The sequence below is a fragment of the Acomys minous genome, assembly GCF_964271855.1.
Source record: "Acomys minous genome assembly, chromosome: 19".
Lineage (NCBI taxonomy): Eukaryota > Metazoa > Chordata > Mammalia > Rodentia > Muridae > Acomys > Acomys minous.
Window position 1 is genome coordinate 40443367 of NC_140499.1, and position 13054 is coordinate 40456420.

A 13054-nucleotide genomic window follows, 5' to 3' on the forward strand; every position below is an offset into this window, starting at 1 on the left:
TACAATTAAAATCCTGCACATTTAAGACAATATATTTTCCATGTGAAGTGAGCATTTGAACTTCTCGGTAAAAGTTGACCTTGATGAAACTTTACCTGCAGAGTTAAGAGACGTCTTTCACTGCAACAGCAAAGGCTGGTTCTAGCGTTTTCAAGCCAGTGAGGAAAAAAAAAACCTTTGAATAAAGGTGGGAGGAAGCCAGGCGTAGCTGAGGCTCTGGGCCACAACTGTAGGGTGAGGACAAGCCACCATGACAAGTCACCTGTGGTCTACTCCCCTGAAGAGGCAGCATTGGGAGCCTTTTGCTTTCCCTTGCTTTCCTGGTGGATAGGAGACCTCACGCACTGACTTCCCCAAATGAGACCCTAGTCTCTCCCACTCTGGCATGTTCAATGTAGCCGCAATGGCACACACGCAGCCTTAGTCCTGTGCATGGTGGATCCTGCTAAGCCTGTAGCTAAGCTGCCGGGAGAGAGAAGCTGTTGCTCCAGGACAGAGTCCAAGAGCAAGGCAGTCCAGGATGAGCTGGTTCCAACTGTGATCCACAGTATTTGGCAGAACAATAAAAAGTTTTCCCTGTAAGGCAGAAATTGAAAGGCCACGCCCCTATTGTCTGTGGCCAGCTGCAGCTTCAGGGTTGTGTTGCAGGAGTTTGTCATGGAACAGGTTTTGTCCTCATGGGCTTTTGAAGTCAGGTGCTCTTCGGCACTGTTTTCCTATCAATACAGTTGAACTCAGATTGGCTTGTAACCGGCTCTTTTCCCAGAAGGTCAGTGTGCACAGCACTCATTCAGATGCCTTTCCTCACTTGCAGCTAAGCAGAACTCTTCACTGACAATAATCTGGGTTCTTCAGCACTCTTGAGCTTCTAGAACTAAACAATCCTCTCCTCATTCAGAACCACTTCAGCTATGACAGGTGGTTTATGTGTGTGTGAATCCAACTTTCCTCTCTGAAATTCTACTCAGAGTGACATGAGAGAGATTATAAGAGAGGGATTATATATATATATATATATATATATATATCAGGCCTTCTCAGGTAATGGAGGAGTAGGGCAATTACTATGTCTTTCCAAAAATAGTGGGAATATTTTTATTGCCTGAATTATGTTTTTGTTTCATTGAGAATATAATATGAGTGCATGGAGTGGTTGTTAGGAATAAATAGTAAATGATTTTGTGCAATAGGGAAAGTAATTGGTTTGTTTAAATAATCTGGAGGAGACCCGGTAGACCCTGTACAGTAAGTTAGTGACTACTTATGGCCATAATATTCTTATTCTTGAAGATGGTTTTCATATTTAGAAACGGCCAACTCCTTAGGGGGAAAAAATCTAAGAATATTGTTCATAGTTTCCTCCAAAATTTGAAGTCTCTACTAAGCAAAAATTGTCATAGCCATTTTGAGGAGTGAAGATGCATTAATTTTGTCAGTAATAATTTATTGCACACCTACCCTACACCAGAACTGGATACTCAAATGTAAAAGCCAAACAAAGCTTAGAAACTAGTGTCAAGTTGGAAAAAGGCAACGTAAGAAGGAAACCAGCAGGTAGATATTCAAATTCCCTGTTGTGACTCACTCTTGTAGGGCTATCCACTAGGGAGATAGTCCTCTCTATTTGAGGGTGTCAACTGTGCTCTTGCCCCATATGAGGTGATTTCACCTTGACCGTGTAACTACCCAGATCTTCCACTCACTTTGCAGTCCCATCCTTTCAGATCCTGCTGTAACGGGTCAGTGCTCCCTGACAGCTGAGGACTTGCTTATAACTTTGAGAAATCAGTGGCCTTCTTTCTGCTTCTATAGTGACTGTGACTTTTCAGTCTCAATTCTTAAAGCCAAGAATACCATGCGTAGGCCCTGAGCTCATAAATCTGGGAACTTAGAAAAATTAATATAATTGCACAAATCTTCTAATTTTTGCCAACGTAATTATATTCACACTACAACTGTGTAAGAATCTTATATCAAACTTTTTCAAGGCTTCTATGGAAAAAAATCTACTAGAATATACTGCTGTCCAAATACTATTAGCAAAAGAATAAGATTCTTCTTGACATCTACTCTGGGCCTCTCTGTATCTAAGACTGTTCTGTGCTTTGGTGATGCATGACAGTCACTTGATTTCGTTTATTCCCCTGGTTTTACTGTGCATTCACCACTGCGTGATAACTTGGTGGAAACTCTGCAAGCATATACATAGATCTCCAGGTGGCAGATGTAACTATATATATGCACCTTTCAACCCACACAGAGCTAATCAGTCAGAGGTTGAACCAGGTTTCCCTATTGGCTTTTTTTTTCTTGTTTGGGGATTGTTCTGTTTTAAAGGAGCCTTTGAAAGTGCTACAGCTGCTAATGCGTGTCATGGTTTGTAGCTTCTGCCATTATATAACAACGAACTTGTATTTATCAAACCCTTCTTCCTGTGTGAAATTATTGTTTTAGTTCTACAGCAATTTAAATATTGACAAATTCAGTTTTATTAATGAAAATATATTTGAACCACCACAATATGACCTCACACTGCATAGTTACATAAACATGCTTTGCAGTTAGTGTGCGCAAAGCTCAATATAGGCTTTGCAGCAGTTTAAAGTTTTCTTTGCAAAAAGAGCATTATATGCCTGATAAATAATCTTTTAAGTTCTATTAAAAACAAGTTTTTCCTGTTTTTAGCAAGCCGCATTTTACCATTAAACTTTTAAAAATAATCATAGATGTGCAAGAATTTTCTTTTAAGTGTACAGACAATTTCCATGACCCATTCCATTTCCAGTGGTAACAACGACACTATAGCTTCAAAACTTGGAAATGGATTTGTAAAATATAATTGATTCTGGTTTCACCAGACATGCATGAGTTCATTGGGCGCATCTATGTGGCTTCACCACAGTGAAGAATCAATATTTCCCCAGAACAAGGCTGCCTTGTGCTGTTCCTTTAAGCCCATCACTTCTTCTTCAATTACTACTGCTTAGTACTCACCAGTCTGTGATTCATCTTCGTAATTTCACTCTTTCAAGCATATTACATAATTGGATACATACAGAATGTTGTCTTTTAGAAATGGCTTTTTCTCCCCTCAAAGGACTTATTCAGAGAAGTGGGGAGAGGAAATCGTATAGCCACAAAGGGGGTCATGTTAAGGCTTGATGGGGCAGTAAGGCATCGAGACATAGAGTGACCATCAGTAATGGAGAACCCACCAAGGAGTTTGGGCAGTGTCTGCTCACAGTTCAATTAGGCAACAATTACTCTGACAGTTCTCCCAAGACCTAAGAGTTTAGGTCTGAAATAAGTAAATGTGCATTGAATTTCAAAGCACTCTTGATCTTAGCAAAATCAAAACTGCACGGAGAAGACACAGACCCTACCCCAGATGCCTCCTCTGTGACACTTCTCGCAGTGGCATCTCTCAAGCACACAATGCATCTGCCCTGTACCTCCCACAAGTAGTGGGTGGATTTTGAATCAAAGCAATTCAAAGAAAAGATCAATCTTAGCTGATTACATAAAAGGCAGTGTGTGTGTGTGTGTGTGTGTGTGTGTGTGTGTGTGTGTGTGTGGTGTTTGTGTGGTGTGTGTGTGTGGTGTTTGTGTGGTGTGTGGTGTGTGGTGTGGTATGTGTGTGTGGTGTATGTGTGTGTGTGGTGTGTGTGTGTGTGTGTGTGTGTGTGTGTGTGTGTGGTGGGGTATGTGTGTGTGGTGTGTGTATGGTGTGTGGTGTGGAGTGTGTGTGGTGTGGTTTGTGTGTGTGTATGATGTGTGGTGTGTGTGTGGTGTGGTGTATGTATGTGTGTGTGTGTGATGTGTGGTGTATGTGTGGTGTGTGTGTGGTGTGGTGTATGTTTGTGTGTGTGTGTGATGTGTGGTGTGTGGTGAGTGTGTGTGGTGTGGTGTATGTTTGTGTGTGATGTGTGGTGTGTGGTGTGTGTGTGGTGTATTTGGTGTGTGTGTGTGTGTGTGTGTGTGGTGTGTGGTGTGTGTGTGGTGTGTGTGTGTGATGTGTGGTGTGTGCGTGGTGTGGTGTGTGTGTGTGTGTGTGTGTGTGTGTGTGTGTGTGTGTGTGATGTGTGGTGTGTGCGTGGTGTGGTGTATGTATGTGTGTGTGTGTGTGTGTGTGTGTGTGTGTGTGTGTATGTGTGTGCGTTCATGTGGGAAATGTGGGAGGAAAGGGTGGGCTGAAAAGATGCAAAGAAGAACCAGGTCTGTAATTATGTTTCAGATGGAAATATTTGAGTTTAGTCCAGAGAAGGGAGTATAGCCTGATTGTTTAAACTGCCAAAGTTTTAATGAGGAAAAAATTGGTGAACGCCATTATGATTTGCACTGACACCCCTGGGTGTGGGCTTTCCTCCTGGCCTCAAAGCCAAATGGTGAGAATGAGGAGGCGGGGGAAGCTTCCTAAAAAGTAGTCGCTGCGTCAGTCTCAGAGAGTTTATTCCACCTCTGCAAGGCAGCAGTCAGAAGTCTGGCATCCATGGGATGGTGAGAAAATGGTAGGAGGGTAGCCCCTGTCCGCTATCCACCCCTACCCCCGCACCGGATGCTGTCAGGCAAATGTCCAAGTTCCATGGTGCTGTAAGTGTGGGGGTGGGCGTGTGCACCTAGTCTATACGTGCTGCTGGCCAGGCCTGTGCACCTGTGTGTGTGCGCGCAGGAATTGGTCCACAGAACCTGCAGAAGCACCTCATCTTTCTGCTGTAGCCCTGGATTTGGTCGCTCCACATGGAGTCTTTAATCCCCAGTTCCCTTGATGGCTGTCCTTGGAAGTGGCATCGAGTCAGAGAAAATCTTCTGCTTTTCATTTCTGCAAACTTTTCCATTTATGATAATTGGATAAATGTTCAGAAAGGAGAAAAGGACTCCATCAAGTTTGAAAAAGAAAAATCAGATTTCTCAAGATTCACTTTGATTTTACAAACTCAGTTAAACCGTCTTTCTTTGATAGGCTACTAAGTGGGCAGTATGACATTTGGGGCAAAGAAATTTGACTGAAATATAGGAATCTTGATTTCCTTGAGTATGTCTCAAAACTACTATTAGGCAAGAAAAAATACCCTTATGAAAATAATAGAATTCATAAACACGGATTCACAAGTGTTCTTTAAGAATTTCAAAGCTGGATCAGCAAGACACCATGCAAACCTGACAGCTGGCTTCACCCAGAACCCACAGTAGGAGAGGACTGACTCCTGGGAATGTGTCCTCGCACCTCCTCATGTGTATGAATAAATACTTTAAAGATGTTCAAAGCCATTGAGACAAATATTAATTAGACCTGATAAAAATGATTCCAAATGGAGGTTAATTGAGTTTCATGCTTAAGAAATACTTTTGTCACCAATTTTTCACTCTCCAGAATTAGAAAATAGAGTATAGAGGCCAATTTATGATGAACTTAGATGTACTTTAGATATTTTCAATATTGAGAGCCATTAATACAGTATGGCCACTGTAAGTAAATCCTTTGTCAGTGGGCACTGCTGAAGGAATCTCGCACACCAGTTTGTGGAGTTACATGGCTTTATATAGAACACCGCTTCCACAAAGTTACCCAGGAAATTAAGCGGATGGGGTGATAAAGGTCAAACTCAAGCCTCCTGATGTTTGATGTTTCTTTAGCCTTTATTTTGCAGTTTTTGGGTCCTGGCCCATTTTTTTTTAACATGGGGAAGAAGCAAATGACTCCAAAGTGCCACCACAGCAAATCTACGCTGTTGCACATCTAAAGCTGGACATACATTAACCTCTGGGTGACAATGTAGGTATCATCACAGCATCTAAAGTACCGATGCCCCAGAAAGGGATTCACCAACCCATGGGCAGTTGAACAGTCAGTGCTAGACAGAAATACTTATCTGACCACTCAGGACTGACACCGTCTGTGTTTTTAGAGAGCTCTTTGCAAACTTTGAGGCTGAAAATGAGAATTGAAATACATTTAACCATCATCTCTGGCTGATTTCCTGTTACCCAGATTGGAAACCAAACCAGGGGCCCAGCAGTGATCTTTATTTGCTGGAATCGACAGCTAGGGAGGACTCTGAAAGCACGTGCATGGGCCATCTGGTCCAGCCCTCGTGACAAATCTGCCCTGCTTTCCTAGTTTGCTCCATGCAGCAACTACTTATAAGGCCTCTGAAGAAATACTGTATAATCTCCTTTCACAGCAGCCACGAAAAGTTTGGCTTGTATTTCTCAGAATCAGATTATTCATTAAGCTCTTTCCTTCTCAGGGGAAAGGAAGGGATGAGCATTGTTGAATTCTTGTCTCTTGTCTAAGGGCTAAGAGGCAAGAAAACAAGGGAGAAGAAACCTCCTGTAGACACTGGGGAGAGGAACTTTTCCATTTTGGTCCTTGCATCTGCTCGGATGGCCTGTCTGTTCACTGCTGGACCATCCAAGACTCAGTACCCTTCAGGGTTACACAACAGCCCTGCTGATAAGTTTTCCCTCTTTAAAAGCTGCATTGGAGTCTTCTGTGCCTGTTCTCCAGTGAAAGGAAAATGAGCTGGCTGTAATTTCCTGCCTCATGAGGGTTCCGGCACTTGAAAACCATTACCACAACGCAGCCTCCTAATTTCCGGAATGGTTCTAGCCCTTTCCATTCCTCCTAGATCTCATTTTATAATTCAACTGTGCTTGTGTCTCTCATTTAACCCTTTCACATGACGACTACATCTTCTTTAAGTCCTTCAGTGTTGGATACAACTGGACATTGCAGCACAGAACAGCAAGGCTACCTGATGCAGAAACTTCTCTGGATCTTTGCTTTCATTTCTTGATCAGGTTTGTTCATTGAAAGAGAAGACAAGGCATTTTGGGTAATATTTAAAAAATATGGCATGGAACATTCAAAAGTATTTTCGCCTTGTAGAGTAGTGGGGTCTAACTATGCTGTGACAAACTGAACACTTTATAAGATCATCAGCTCTAAAGGTTATATGGTGCCAATTGAAGTTTCCCATAATAAAGAAATAGGAAAAGGTTTCATACAGACATTCCAACAGCAGCTGATTATTTAGATAGGAAAAACTAATACTTTATAATGATATTATTATACTTTCTTGAGTACTTTTTTAAATCTTTAATTCATTTTATATTTTATGTACTTTGATGTTTTGCCTGTATGTATGTCAGTGTGAGAGTGCTGGAATTGGATAGACTTACAGACAGTTTTGAGCTGCCATATGGGTGCCTGGAATTGAACCCAGGTCCTCTGGAAGCACAAACAGAGCTCTTAAACACTGAGCCACCTCTTTAGTACTCAGGGGTACTGTTATAGAGAACATATTTAGCCAATAGATATAAAGCAATTGCATGTGAAAACTATTAATCAAGAAGAAAATTTGTCTGAATTGGCCATGGGCATCTCTCAGGACTGTGTTCCAGAAGGGACTCAGGACTCCAGAATGAGCTAGCGTCTTCTGGTAGGCCTATGTGGTTTCTCAGAGCTGTTATAAGAAAAACTCCCAAGAAGTATATTATATTAAGTGCCTGGTGCTCACTTTTTTGAACCTAATTTTCATTTTAAGCTAGGTTTTCATGTTACTGGATTTATTTTAATGTCTGTGGGCCGAGGTCACAACAAGCTCATTATAAAACTCAACTGAAGAAGTAATGTGGGTTTAATGAGGGCTGCTTCTTCCTCAGCTCAAGACCCAGCATGGGGTTCCTCTGGGGCAGTTAATACAACCAGGCTCCCTGACTCACTAACACCCCATTTCCTACCCCTGTATGCACAAGCATTTCTGCATTCTAGTAACTGTATTTACTCACAAACAACAAGTGCTAGTGAGGAATCTTAGCAGCTTTATTTCAAAGGGCCTTCATTGTGATGCAAAATGTATCTGTTCCATTTTGAAGATGAAGAAATAAACGACACTTATTGTGAGATCCACATACAATGTGCAGTCAACCATATAACTATTCACAAGTGACATAAATCATGTTTTGCTTTTACTCAAACACATTTTTTCTGGAGGCAGCCTTCTGGGAATTGGGAGGAGGCCTAGTGTTCCATAGGCTCTCAGGATAATTCTTAAAGAAACAAGTGAATGTTGGCTAAAGGTTTGGTTTCATGCCAGATAGCTCCTGAAAGGTTCAGTGGAACAGTCTGTGGTCATATTTTAGAGTAAGAGGTGAGTTAAAGAGAGACCCAGGGCCACTGAGGAAAGCTGGGGTCACTGAGATGGCACAGAAGGTAAATATGCTTGTCATCATAGCTGATGGTCTGTGTTTTATCCCCAGGACCCACATGGTGAAAGGAAGGATGCAAGTCATCTTCCAGCTTCCTCAAGCACACTGTGTTGCACACACACACACACACACACACACACACACACACACACACACACACACACAAATACATCGATGTTTTAAAAGCAAATAGAAATTTTATGCGTGTAATTTTTCTATTTAATAAATTACCATGAATCTAGGCCTACCATGTGTTCTTTTTCTTTCACATAGAAGTGAGAAGTCTGAACGCAGAAGCCAGCAGGGCTATATTCTTTCCACAAGCTTCCGTGTGGAAGCCATTGCCTTCCCTCTTCTGCCTTGCTTGCAGAGGTTGCCTGCATTCCTTGGCCTGTGAATCATTCCTCCATCCTCAAGCATATCACACCAACTTTGGCTTCTGTCTTTACATCTCTTTCTAACTTTGACCCTCTTCTCCACTCTTACAAGAATGTATCTGGTAACAGCAGGCCACTCTTGGCAATCCAGGGTAATCTTTCTGTCTCGAGACCTCTCGCTTCATTATACCTATAAAGACCCTTTAGCAGAGAAGGAAACAGATTCTCAGGTTCAGTGACTAGGGATGGGATGTTCTTCACAGCCCACCATATTAGAGCCTGCCTCAGATGATATGAACATGGATGTAAGAAAGCAGACGTGAAAAGACCCCGAGGAACAAGCACCCCAATCAGTACTCTAGAGTGTAAGACTTGCTGAGGTGAGGCAAGACAGCGAAGGAGCAGTGAAATCATTGAAGTTCCAGGGCAAAGGGGGTTTGTTTACAAACTCAGCTCTGAGCCAGAAATTAAAACCCCCACTTATACCATATAAACCTGGTACAATTAGGTTTACAGTTTGGGCCTTGATAATTACTAGTGTGGCATCTGTTGCTGAAATTTGGTGTGCCTCTTTTATTCTAGGCACTAAAACCTAGGCAATATTAATGGAACAATAATATGATAGCCATAACCATCAAGCTGAATCAAACCATCATTAAAATGGGGAGGCCTAGTGGCACTCAGAGAAAGAATAAACAGGCTACCAAGATGAGACTTGATAGCCTATGACCATATAGTGGGGTAGGAGGTCCCCCCTCGGTCATAGAGCTAGGGGAGGGGAATAGAGTGAAAGTGGGAGGGAGGGAGGGAGAAACCGGAGGATACAAGTGATGGAATAACAACTGAGATGTAATCTGAATACATTAATAAAAATTAAAAATAAAATAAAATAAAATGGTCAAAGACTAAGAAATGCATCTGCTTGTACATCTCCTGACTATAATCAGTGATGTGTTCTAACTCCCTCCCAGCACCTGGGAATGTATGACAGCAATGACTCCTTCCCCTGACGCCAGGCATCCTCAGGGCTCTGTGTACCCCATAGAACTACCTCACCCTTCCGTAACACCCATGCTGCTCCTGCTCCATTAGTGCTGTCTGTCAAAGCATGCTGCTCTTGCTCCATTAGTGCTGTCTGTCAGAGCCATGGTGTGGAGGGGGAAAGGAGGAGCTTCTTGCCAGGATGTGAAATATCTTCTTCTGAGCCTTTATATTATTCACTTGAAGGCACTAGGTTATTTTATTTTCATCACAAAGCAGCTTTTCATATTAATCAAATCCTGACATATTCTGACAGAAGTTTTCAGATGTCTTAAGCCTGATGTAGTTTCCTTGGTGAAGCTCTCTCCTAGTTAGCTTTGATTGTTGGTTTGACACAGCCCAGGGTTATCTGACATGAGATACCTCGTGTGAGGAACTGCCTAGATCAGGTTAGCCTATGGGAATATCTGTGAGAGAGATTGTCTTGATTGTTAATGGATAAGGATGGGGGGGGGGCGCTTGGCATCCCACTATGAGCTTCACCTGGGCAAGTGGTCCTAAGCTACATATAAAAGCTAGCTAACACCAATGTGGGAAAGAGCCGGAGACTGAGCCAGCGAACAGCATTCCTGAGTGGTCTCAGCTTCAGGTTCTTGCCTTGGATTTGAGCCTTTACTTCCTTCAGCGATGGGCTGTGACCTGCAAGTATAAGATGAAGTGAACCCTTTCCTCCACAAGCCTCTGCTGGTCAGCACTGTTGCGTAGCAACAGGACAAAACTAGAACACTCATCCACAGAGGTGGTTCCCTGTGCTCTCTGTTGCCTTCCAGAGCCCAGCTAGTACCCTGTCACTATCTGCAACAGTAGACTTCGAAGATTAGACTCTTGGTGCCAAACATGTACGTTGTCATCTCCTCTTTTGGGATGTGAGCAAACGGTGCCGGGTTACCTCTTGTTTGGGGAGAAATATCAGTGGCTACAAATCAAATTGAGTTAAAAGGCAAACTCAGAAATTAGAGGATTCAAGAGTTAAAATTCAAGCTTGGTTTATAAGTTAGTCTCCTCTAGCCAAATATTTTTATTTTCCCTAGGGAGTATAGTAAATACAAGACCTGAGTAAGAGGGAAATGAGCAAACGGCCCCTTCGGGTCCTGGTGATGATGAATTGTGCTGCCACCCAGCAAGCCAGAGCTAGGAGGCAAAGCGTGGGACAGAAGGTAACCACACCAGAGGCCATTCTAAGATGGAAGTGAGGAGCTTTGCCATAGAATCCTTCTCATGGCTAGATAACTGCACGTTTTCTGTAACCTGTTATTATTTTCATTGTAAGGGCAGAACAGAACGGCAAAATGTTTAGAGTAAAAAAGATACCGGAAGCCTGAGGATAGAAGAGGGAATAACAAGCTGGTTATTCCCTCTTGATGTATTCTAAATTATTGTCAACGGAATCTGTTGTCTCACACAAAATATGTTACCTGTGCTTATTATGACTACGGTGATGTTGATTACTGCTGACAGCAGAAAAGAAAAACAAAGAGACTGAAAAACATGTTCACGGCGCTAATGAATCCGCCTGATTGTAAGTCATTGGTCACTAGGGAAGCCAACGTGGTGAGCTCAGTAAGCATCCTTCAGTCTCATTTCTTAGCAGGAAAGCAGTACTGCCCCGTGGTGGTATTACTAATCACAGTATTTGGCCTTATTTTAACAATTAGTTTAGAACTGTAAACAGTCAAAAATAGTAGTGTATAATTTTGCCTGTGGATTACTCCTGCTCAGCCTATCAGCGTGGTCTACCCTTCTTTTGAAATGGAAATATCTTAGCTACAGGGGGTTTTCTAGCCATCAGACTACATAAAGAACACTCTTTGCCAATACATTTGTACTTTATGCTGATTGCCTCATGTAAACATTTAAACCAAAGATCTGAACAAATTTAATTAGTACTATCTTTGGGCTTGGGGAAAGTCTGATGGAGTGTCATCAATGGAATTATGCCCTTTAGTAATAATAGAAACTGGGGCAAAGTCTGGAGCTGAGTGACACAATGTGCAGTCAGGAATACTGGCCTCTTGGTTCCCCCTCTTAGTTCAGGCTCCTGGCTTCCTATCTCTCACAGTGACCAGCATGCCTGCTTACTCTGTGACTTAGGCTATCTGACAGTGGCACATGGTGTTTCCAGGCTGAGTTTTGCTTCCCTCTGTTAGTGTGAGACAGTGGAACATCCATATGTTTACGGTTCCCATCTCTGCAAGGCCCAGAAAGCAGGCCGGAGGCAGGCCCAGAGGTCACAGTGGTGCAAAGAACGTGTGTTGAGGATTCCAGAGCTAATTGCAAAAGCTACAGGCTGATAGAAAGCCCAGCCACTGGGTGGGGCTTCTTGGCTTTTACTTCTGTCAGTTCAGGCTCTTATTCTCAAGAAAGAAGACTGCATCTTCAAATTTAAGCTGTCAGATTTATATCTTGATGGTGAAATAACATTTCCAAAGCAGTTTTTGACAATTATTCCTCATGTATATGTAGCCTACTATTAAGATTGAGTGCATATGTGTGTGCACATGAATGTTTTCATTTATTTATTTATGTATTTACTTTACATCCCAACTGCAGTTTCCCCTCTGTGTAGCAGAAGAGGTTAATGATTTGGTAAGAGCATGTTGCAAAAGGGTACCATTTAATCAGCTTTGTCTTTGCTATCGGCCTTAAAGTGCATCTGGCAACACCTTTTCAGGCTTCCAATTGTTTGGAAGATTTCAGCACCAATACATGGAAAGTAGAAATTGTTAGCTATAAATCGCATTGATATCGCATTTACAAGAGGACGGGAAGAAAAAGGTCTTTGAACATACAGCGTCTTTGCAATAGGTCCTAAATTTTAGCACTTATTTCTTCAGATTAGAACTGTTTTAGTCATTCCCAGTCTGCACATAGCCACCTGGTATATTGTAAGTGCTCAGAAAAGGTTTGCTGGCTCGCTGAATGCTTCAGCTTGCGTAAGCTTCAACGGTTTCTGTGTATTACGGTAGACCCCTCCTGGCTTTCAAGACAGTCTTAATTCTCATCAGATCTTCTCTCTTCATATTCGTGATTGTCATTCTTCCCTTCGAAGCTAGAAATCTTGTTTGCTATTGGCCTGGGCTGCTGAATAGCATGGCTTGTCCTTCCGATCGACTAAATTATTCTGTCATGATGACTAGAAGGACCCCAATAGTTGTGCACCTAGTTTCTGTCGTACTAACCTGTAACCAGCTTGTTCCAGAAAGGCCAAGGTGGTTCTCGAAATTGCATGTATCACAAGAGAAAAAGAAGAGTAGAGGCACCGAGCAAAGAGAGACGCTAAGGGTGCAGGTGCCATGTCTTGTGCTGACACTGAAGAATGCAAATGTCCTCCAGAAACATTGGCTACCCATTCATTCTTGTTCAGAAAGAGAGCATGCAGCAGTGCGAAGGGTCCTGGGGGATGACTGTGCACAGACTGCTTGAGC

At 42.5% G+C, this 13054-nt stretch overlaps 1 protein-coding gene across 3 annotated transcripts in view; it reads left to right on the plus strand.

Moving 5' to 3' along the window:
- KCNAB1 (potassium voltage-gated channel subfamily A regulatory beta subunit 1) overlaps positions 1–13054 on the plus strand; it is a 364151-nt gene that overhangs the window by 131921 nt on the left and 219176 nt on the right. The gene's annotated exons all lie outside the window — the stretch shown is intronic.